The following is a 7,029-nucleotide window of genomic DNA, read 5'->3' as shown; positions in this document are numbered from 1 at the left end:
TAATTATGAATGCGGAACGAATAAAATATATTCTTTATGATACTTTATGTTAAAGCCAGTGCTTAGTAACTGCAATTAACAATAAGATGTAGATCTTATTTTATTTTACAAATTTGATTTACTTACAGTATTGATGAATTTAATTTGTTGTGCGCAATATTTTATACCAACGTAGCTAATTTAATTAATATTTTTCAGTAATTCGCGATTACTATAATAACTATTTACAACACTACAAAATGTGCTGTATCTGCGTAAGATATTGCGCTAATGTACTTTTGGGGAGAAAGAGTGGGAGGTGGGACTCATCTTTCTCAGGTCTGCCAGAGGCGCTGAATCAGCTTCCGAATGCGAAAATATTTTGTTGAGCCCAACCTACATGGGTAGGAATGATCATCAAAATAAAATAAGAGAAATCAGAGCTCGAACAGAAAGGTTTAGGTGTTCGTTTTTCCCGCGCGCTGTTCGGGAGTGGAACGGTAGAGAGATAGTATGATTGTGGTTCGACGAACCCTCTGCCAAGCACTTAAATGTAAATCGCAGAGTAGTCATGTAGATGTAGATGTACGGCTGCGTGTAAATATAGGATATTATGACTTGTTTCGGATAATTGACGATTGTGCTCATAGGAAGAGTACAAGCAGGCTACGTTATGTTGATGGTGTCAGGACAGCAACCAGCCACAAATTTACTTTGAGTTCCTTTATTCAAAGGAAACCGTTTACATGCTTTCTTTCTGACATTTGGTTGGTTTTTTATAGATTTTATAGATTAACCAAATGTCAGAAAGAAAGCATGTAAACCGTCTGATGATGAATCGCAACGATTCGAAACCGGTAACGGTTTCCTTTGAATAAAGGAACTCAAAGTAAATTTGTGGCTGGTTGCTGTCCTGACACCATCAACATTTGTCTTCAAAAACAGCCACAGTCTCCAACATGTCATCATATGACAAAATTGCATAAGGCTACGTTATTCTGCAGCTAAAAAAGTTGTTGCAGTTATCATCCCAAAAAAGAAGATTTAGCGTTTACAGTAGCTATATTCAATTTCATCTTAACGTTCTATAATGAATTTGACACACGTTCTCTTCATTCTTCGTATGTATTGTGAACTCAGAGAAAGAAATACAATTGCATAAAGTTGCCAGTTTGCACACTACTTTCATAAGAGCTCTGGGAAGACTTTACGCCACTGCAAAAAGTTTCAATGTAAATTGTGAGAACAGCGGAAATTTTTTTCCTTGGAACAAGGGACACAAGCTGACCGTTGAGACGCGACCTTCGGTGCCCGGTGGTGAATGTGGTTCCACTTGTTGCCGGTAGGCGCGCAGCGCTAGACGCGAAAGGCAGTTGGGCGACTGTGGCGCTGCGGCGGCCAAGGGTGTAAACAGCTGGAGCGCGGGGTCCTCAGTTGTGATGTGGGTACGGTGCTAGACGTTTGGCCACGTGCGTACGCCGCGTGTGTTCTGTTGTGTTTATATTTTGCTCCGTTACTGCATTTGTCATCAGACCGTGATTAAAAGAGCCGCTGCCACCTGTCTCTATTACAGTACAACACAGGTGAGTGAACTTCTTAATGTCAATTGCAATTGTATACGAGTCACAGCGAAGATGCGGATAGCACAGTACCGTAAAAGTGTTTGAAAATATTGCTCAGCACGTACATTCAGCTTATGGCAGTGATACATTCAAATATTTGCTTTGTAGTTTATAAGAATCGACAAAGATATTCCAAATTTTATTCAAAGCACTGTTATTGGGATATAAGAGATAACATAGCGCAAGGCTCGTTCGTCATAGTTTTGTTGTTAAATTAAAGGAAAATACTCTTACTTCGTAACTGCTCCAAAACACTACCGTGTAAAGGTTTTTACTATTTAAGCAGAGCAGAAGCTTAAGCATCTTCGTCAGCTGCACGCCGGATGACCGCCGCAAAGCAATTAGGAGACAAAACTACGAGTTTTCTCTGATTTGGTGAGACTTGTGTGTTAACATTTGCAACATCAGTTTCACATAAAGCTGCTCGAATGTTTGGTTTCGCACTGGCGGGGCTGTTCTCACACGTACATCTAAAATCAGCGCACACATACTACTTTAGGACGTTGACAGACAGATGTATACATTCTGAAGACAAGCTTTACCGCTGAGAGTATAAGATAGCAGACACGTGCAAGTTGTTCGGAACCGTAAATAGTACGTCTAAGAACAAGGATCAAGAGCTGTTCACGGTTTGCTAGATGTAAGTCACTCATTCGTGGACAGTAAATAATTTGTTGCAATCAGATGGTTTGCGCGCGATATTGGCGGCCTTTAACTGTTCCAAGGAAATTTGGCGTTCGCGAACACAGAGCGCGCGCAATTGTGTGTGTGTGTGTGTATGTGTGTGTGTAAATCACATTACTTAAGATATAGCAAGAAATTGAGATGCCTCGTACAAAGATTTTTCTCTTTGCGGTGATGATACACTTGCAGTGTTCAGCAAGCTTTGTTATAAGATCGACGTAATGCTACAGCCTCTTTAATAATTCGTGACGCGATAATTGTTTAGTAAAGGTTCCGTCATTCGAAAAAGTTCGGCGTCGCTGATCTTCACTTCCATAACGACACTGTACACCATACTAGATACACGAAACAAAAATGTTGCACCACATTAACTGTCATATTTAGAACTCTCATGTTTGTCTTGCGACGGCAGTGTCATAAGTTACGTCTCACTTTATACAGTGCTTGAAATGGAGATGGTGTCGCTGAAGTTTAGAAAGATACAAGAACCAGCGAGATTTAAACAGCGCATGACGTAGAATATTATTTAAGTGACCTAAAAGCAGCTGCAAAAATTTTCAAGTTTTGTGACCCGTGTTCACAATAATCAAGGATCACACAATCGTTTGACGTTACTGAGTTTTTTCACGTTCTACTCACCATCACTTCGGGCGACAGCAGTTTCCTATGTCTTTCCTCTCGCTTGTAAACAATGACTCTGCCAAAGGTCTTCGAAAATCCGCTGATGTGTATCTGTATGAAAACTGTTTCGTGTTACAGCGATCTTAGGTAGTCAGCAAATGACTCGAGGCGCCACTTAGAAATAAGGGGGAAATACACTACGAGAGATACATATCTTCCCAAGAGCGTTTAGAGAAGTGTGCAAGACTTACCGCTCGTATACACTTCTTACGTGAAAAATATAAACATTTTAAAGTCTCCCATTTTCTCTTGTTGTTGCGAGTACGCGTTTTGGACAGATACTTTCACTAACACCTTTTTCGCTGTCAAAGACGCCAACCCAAGGTTCATGACATCTGCTGTCACCTACAGGCCGTGTGCCAAGAGGGGGCGGGGGACCGAGCGGAGGCGATTTCACCCTAGTTTTATTTTTTTATTTTTTTTAGCGAGAAGCCGGTCATTTTTAATAGTAGTAATTGTTGTAATATTAATGATCACCAGTGCCACAAGTAGTTTCCTGCCGTTCCCTATGTTAGTCTACCCTGTACAGATTTTTTTCCTGTCTCCGTAACTACTCGACACTCCACATCCAGTTGAACGTGCTCTCTACGTTCAAGCCATGGTCTCCTCCCGCAATTTCCCCAACCCCAGCCACCTCCTTCCATTACCAAAATAAGTATTCCTTCATCTCAGAATATGTTTTGTCAACCTACCGCTTCTTTTTGTACGTCCATCCTTGTGATTGGAGGTCTGCGGGACTTTGGCCGTTCACTTATGTAAGAAAATGAAACACCTACAGCCGTCCTTCCGATGTCGTTTATTGTATGGCTACAAGATTTGGTGCTTCAGTGCACCACCCTCAGGCCTTAGGTGACGCCGAGAGGGTTAACACCATCCGTATACACTGTGTATCAGAGGCCAACATCTATAACTGGTTTTCGCAGATTATCTGTAACCGCAATATTCTCTCTCCAATCATCAACTTGATAATACATCGTCTGAGAGACAAAATTGCGGTTACAGGTAATCTGCGAAAACCAGTTATAGATGTTGGCCTTTGACACATCATGTATACGGATGGTTTTAACCCTTTCGGCATCAGTTAAGGGGAGCCGGAGGTGGTCAAATCCAAAAAATTACGATTTTTTTTGCTACCGAAAATTAATTGGAACATTCCTCTTTAATGTAAACTTTGAATTATTGTTCTACTCGCCCTAGAAGTGGAGTTATTACCATTTTCCCCCACGACTGCAGAGGAAATGGGTGGCCGCTGAATACATCTAACACCCTCTCGTGACATCCTGGCGAACTGCTTGGGATTTTCTCGGCCTGTTATGTATACAGCGCCTTATGTTACGCATACAGCAAGTGTGCAAGGGTTGGCTACATTGTTTTCTGTGACAAATGAAGCGCTAAGAGCGCGGAACATCGTCTCTTTGCTGTTTACAGTTTCGAATTGTTCAGTGTTGCGCCTGTTGTTGGTAGTATATACTTCTTGTGTAAAGCGTTGTTATGGTTACGATGCCACGTTTTAGTAACCGTGTATATAAGAAGAGGAAGAACGTAGGGAAAAGAAAATTTACACTAATACCAAGTTGCGATACTACAATTACTGAAACAGTGCGTTCTTCTGCTAAGCAACACATGGCCGGCCATAGCCCTGTGACATCTTTTAGCAAATACTACCTTGGGGATGGTGACTCCAAAGGTTTCAAGGCTATAGAGGAACTGAAACCATATGGAAATGAATTTGTAGTTGAAAAGTTGGAATGCATTGGGCATGTGCAAAAGCGTATGGGTGCACGGCTTTGAAGGCTCAAACAAACTTTGGGTTCAAGTAAGCTCAGTGATGGAAAGACAATAGGAGGGAGAGGCAGGCTTACTGATGAGGTGATTGAACGCCTACAGAGATACTATGGGTATGCTATAAGGCAAAATACTAGTAATGTTAGTGACATGCGAAAAGCAGTGTGGACATTGTTCCTTCATACTGCCTCTTCCAATGAATACCCTCAACACAGTCTGTGCCCAAAAGATTCCTGGTGCAAATATAATCCAAAAAAGGACTATGATCACAAACATGGTTTGCCAGCTGCTGTGATAAATGCAATAAAACCAATTTTTCATGACTTAGCACAGCCAGAATTGTTACACAAATGACTACACGGAAAGACGCAAAATCCTAATGAGAGCGTAAACAATTTGATTTGGAAAGCGATTCCTAAAAGGGTGTTTGTAAGCATAAAAACACTGCACTTCGGCATTTATGATGCAATAGCAACCTACAACCAAGGGAACAGTGTGAAGTGTGAAGTTCTGAAGGCATTAGGATTTACAGCTGGGGTGAACACTGTACGAGCACTAAGAAATATTGACAGAGAAAGGATAAGAGGAGCAGAAAGAAGAGAAAGGCATATGAAGTATGATGGAACAACAGGCCAGAAAAGAAGGCAGAAGAGGAAGCTTTTGGAGGATGAAGAAGAAGACCCTGATAATCCATCCTATAGAGCAGGAATGTATTGAGAAACTTTGATAGCCATTTCCCATAAATTAGAATTTTTCGAATATAAGGAACATTTTTTGAAAATCCATTCAAGCTAGAGAGATGAAATTTTTATACAGCACTCCTAGTTGTCAAACTTACATTGTAACACAGCCATTTGGCTATATGTTCAGTAGTTTCATTTCAGTTTAATTATAAAGCAATTATTTGTAAAAAAAATTGGGTCATTAATAAAAAAAATAATTGGAAGGAAACTAGAAAAGATACTCCAAAATCCCTCTGTCATAACTGCAATACTAAACCACTCTATATGTAAAAAAAATTCAAATTTTTCTATTTGGTAGTTTATTCATAAATGTTCCTCAAACTTAGTGATTTTAACATGGGCAGCATAGGCACCTCCGGCTCCCCTTAAGGCATGAATATGGTGCACTGATGCATCGAAGCCAGTAGGCATACAATAAATGACGTCATAAGGACGGCTGTAGGTGTTTCATTTTCTTACATACCCCTTCCTTTTGTCTAGTTGCGCCATAAAGACGTTTCCTCTCCAAAAACATACGCTCTTATTTAATTAATCCATCTGCCCATCCGAAGCTACAAGGTATGCTGACAACTACGTTGTTGGGCGCCCTGAATCAAGGTGAATTTCCGCTCTCTAATGACCTCGATATCGACGAGAAGTTACTTTGGTTTTCCTTGGCTGAATTTAGGAGGCTGTCTATAACAGTAGACTACTTTTAATGTATGACATTTATGTAAAATTGTCGAAACTCATATGTGCCACCATCAACTGCTACGAAAAACGATTATTATTGTTATCAGTTTCGATATTCACAAATAATCATCAGGCACGAAATGACCTACATTCACTGTATGTGTCTGGGTACAAGAGCAGTTGAACATAATGGGTGATGTCTTAAAAACAGATTAGAAGATGAACATCAGCAGAAGTAAAACAAGGGTAATTGAATGTAGTCGAATTAAAAAAGGCGATGCCTGGCAATTACATTAGGTAATGAGACACTCAGCCGCGCGGAGTGGCCGTGCGGTTTGAGGCGCCATGTCACGGATTGCGCGGCCCCTCCCGCCAGAGGTTCGAGTCCTCCCTTGGGCATGGATGTGTGTGTGTTGTTCTTAGCAATAAGTTTAAGTAGTGTAGAAGTCTGGGGACCGATGACCTTAGCAGTTAGGTCCCTTAGGAATTCACACACATTTGAACATACGAGACACTCAGAGTAGCAGACGAGTTTTGCTTTTTCGCCAACAGAAACATTGATGGTCCAAATAGAGAGGATATCAAATGCAGACCGACAACAACAGAAAAGCATTTCTGGGAAATAGAAATATCTTAACAACAGTTATAAATTTAAATAATGTTGGCATGCTCTTCTAGAGGTATTTGTCGTTAGTGTTGCCTTGTACGGTAGTAAAACGTGGGTGATAAATAGTTCATAAAATAAGAGAATAGAGGCTTTCGTAATTTGGTGCTTCAGGAGAATTCTGAAAATTAAGTGGGAAAATCGAGTAACTAATGAAGAGGTACTACAAGGGAAAAAAACTGGCCAGATGCGAATAGGA

The 7,029-nt window shown here is 40.6% G+C and overlaps 1 protein-coding gene across 2 annotated transcripts in view; it reads left to right on the top strand.

Annotated features, from left to right (window-relative positions):
- The first annotated feature begins 1,425 nt into the window (after positions 1-1,425).
- The window catches only part of LOC126190883 (V-type proton ATPase 116 kDa subunit a 1), a 704,052-nt gene continuing 698,448 nt past the window's right edge, over positions 1,426-7,029 (top strand). For both annotated transcript variants that reach the window (XM_049931488.1, XM_049931487.1), the window contains exon 1: positions 1,426-1,562. The gene's annotated coding sequence lies outside the window, so the exon portion shown is untranslated. The remainder of the gene's footprint in view (positions 1,563-7,029) is intronic.

Source organism: Schistocerca cancellata, chromosome 6 (genome assembly GCF_023864275.1).
Source record: "Schistocerca cancellata isolate TAMUIC-IGC-003103 chromosome 6, iqSchCanc2.1, whole genome shotgun sequence".
In the NCBI taxonomy this organism is placed as follows: Eukaryota; Metazoa; Arthropoda; class Insecta; order Orthoptera; family Acrididae; genus Schistocerca; species Schistocerca cancellata.
The sequence above is the reverse complement of the archived record's forward strand: the minus strand, read 5'-3'. Positions and strand labels throughout refer to the sequence as shown.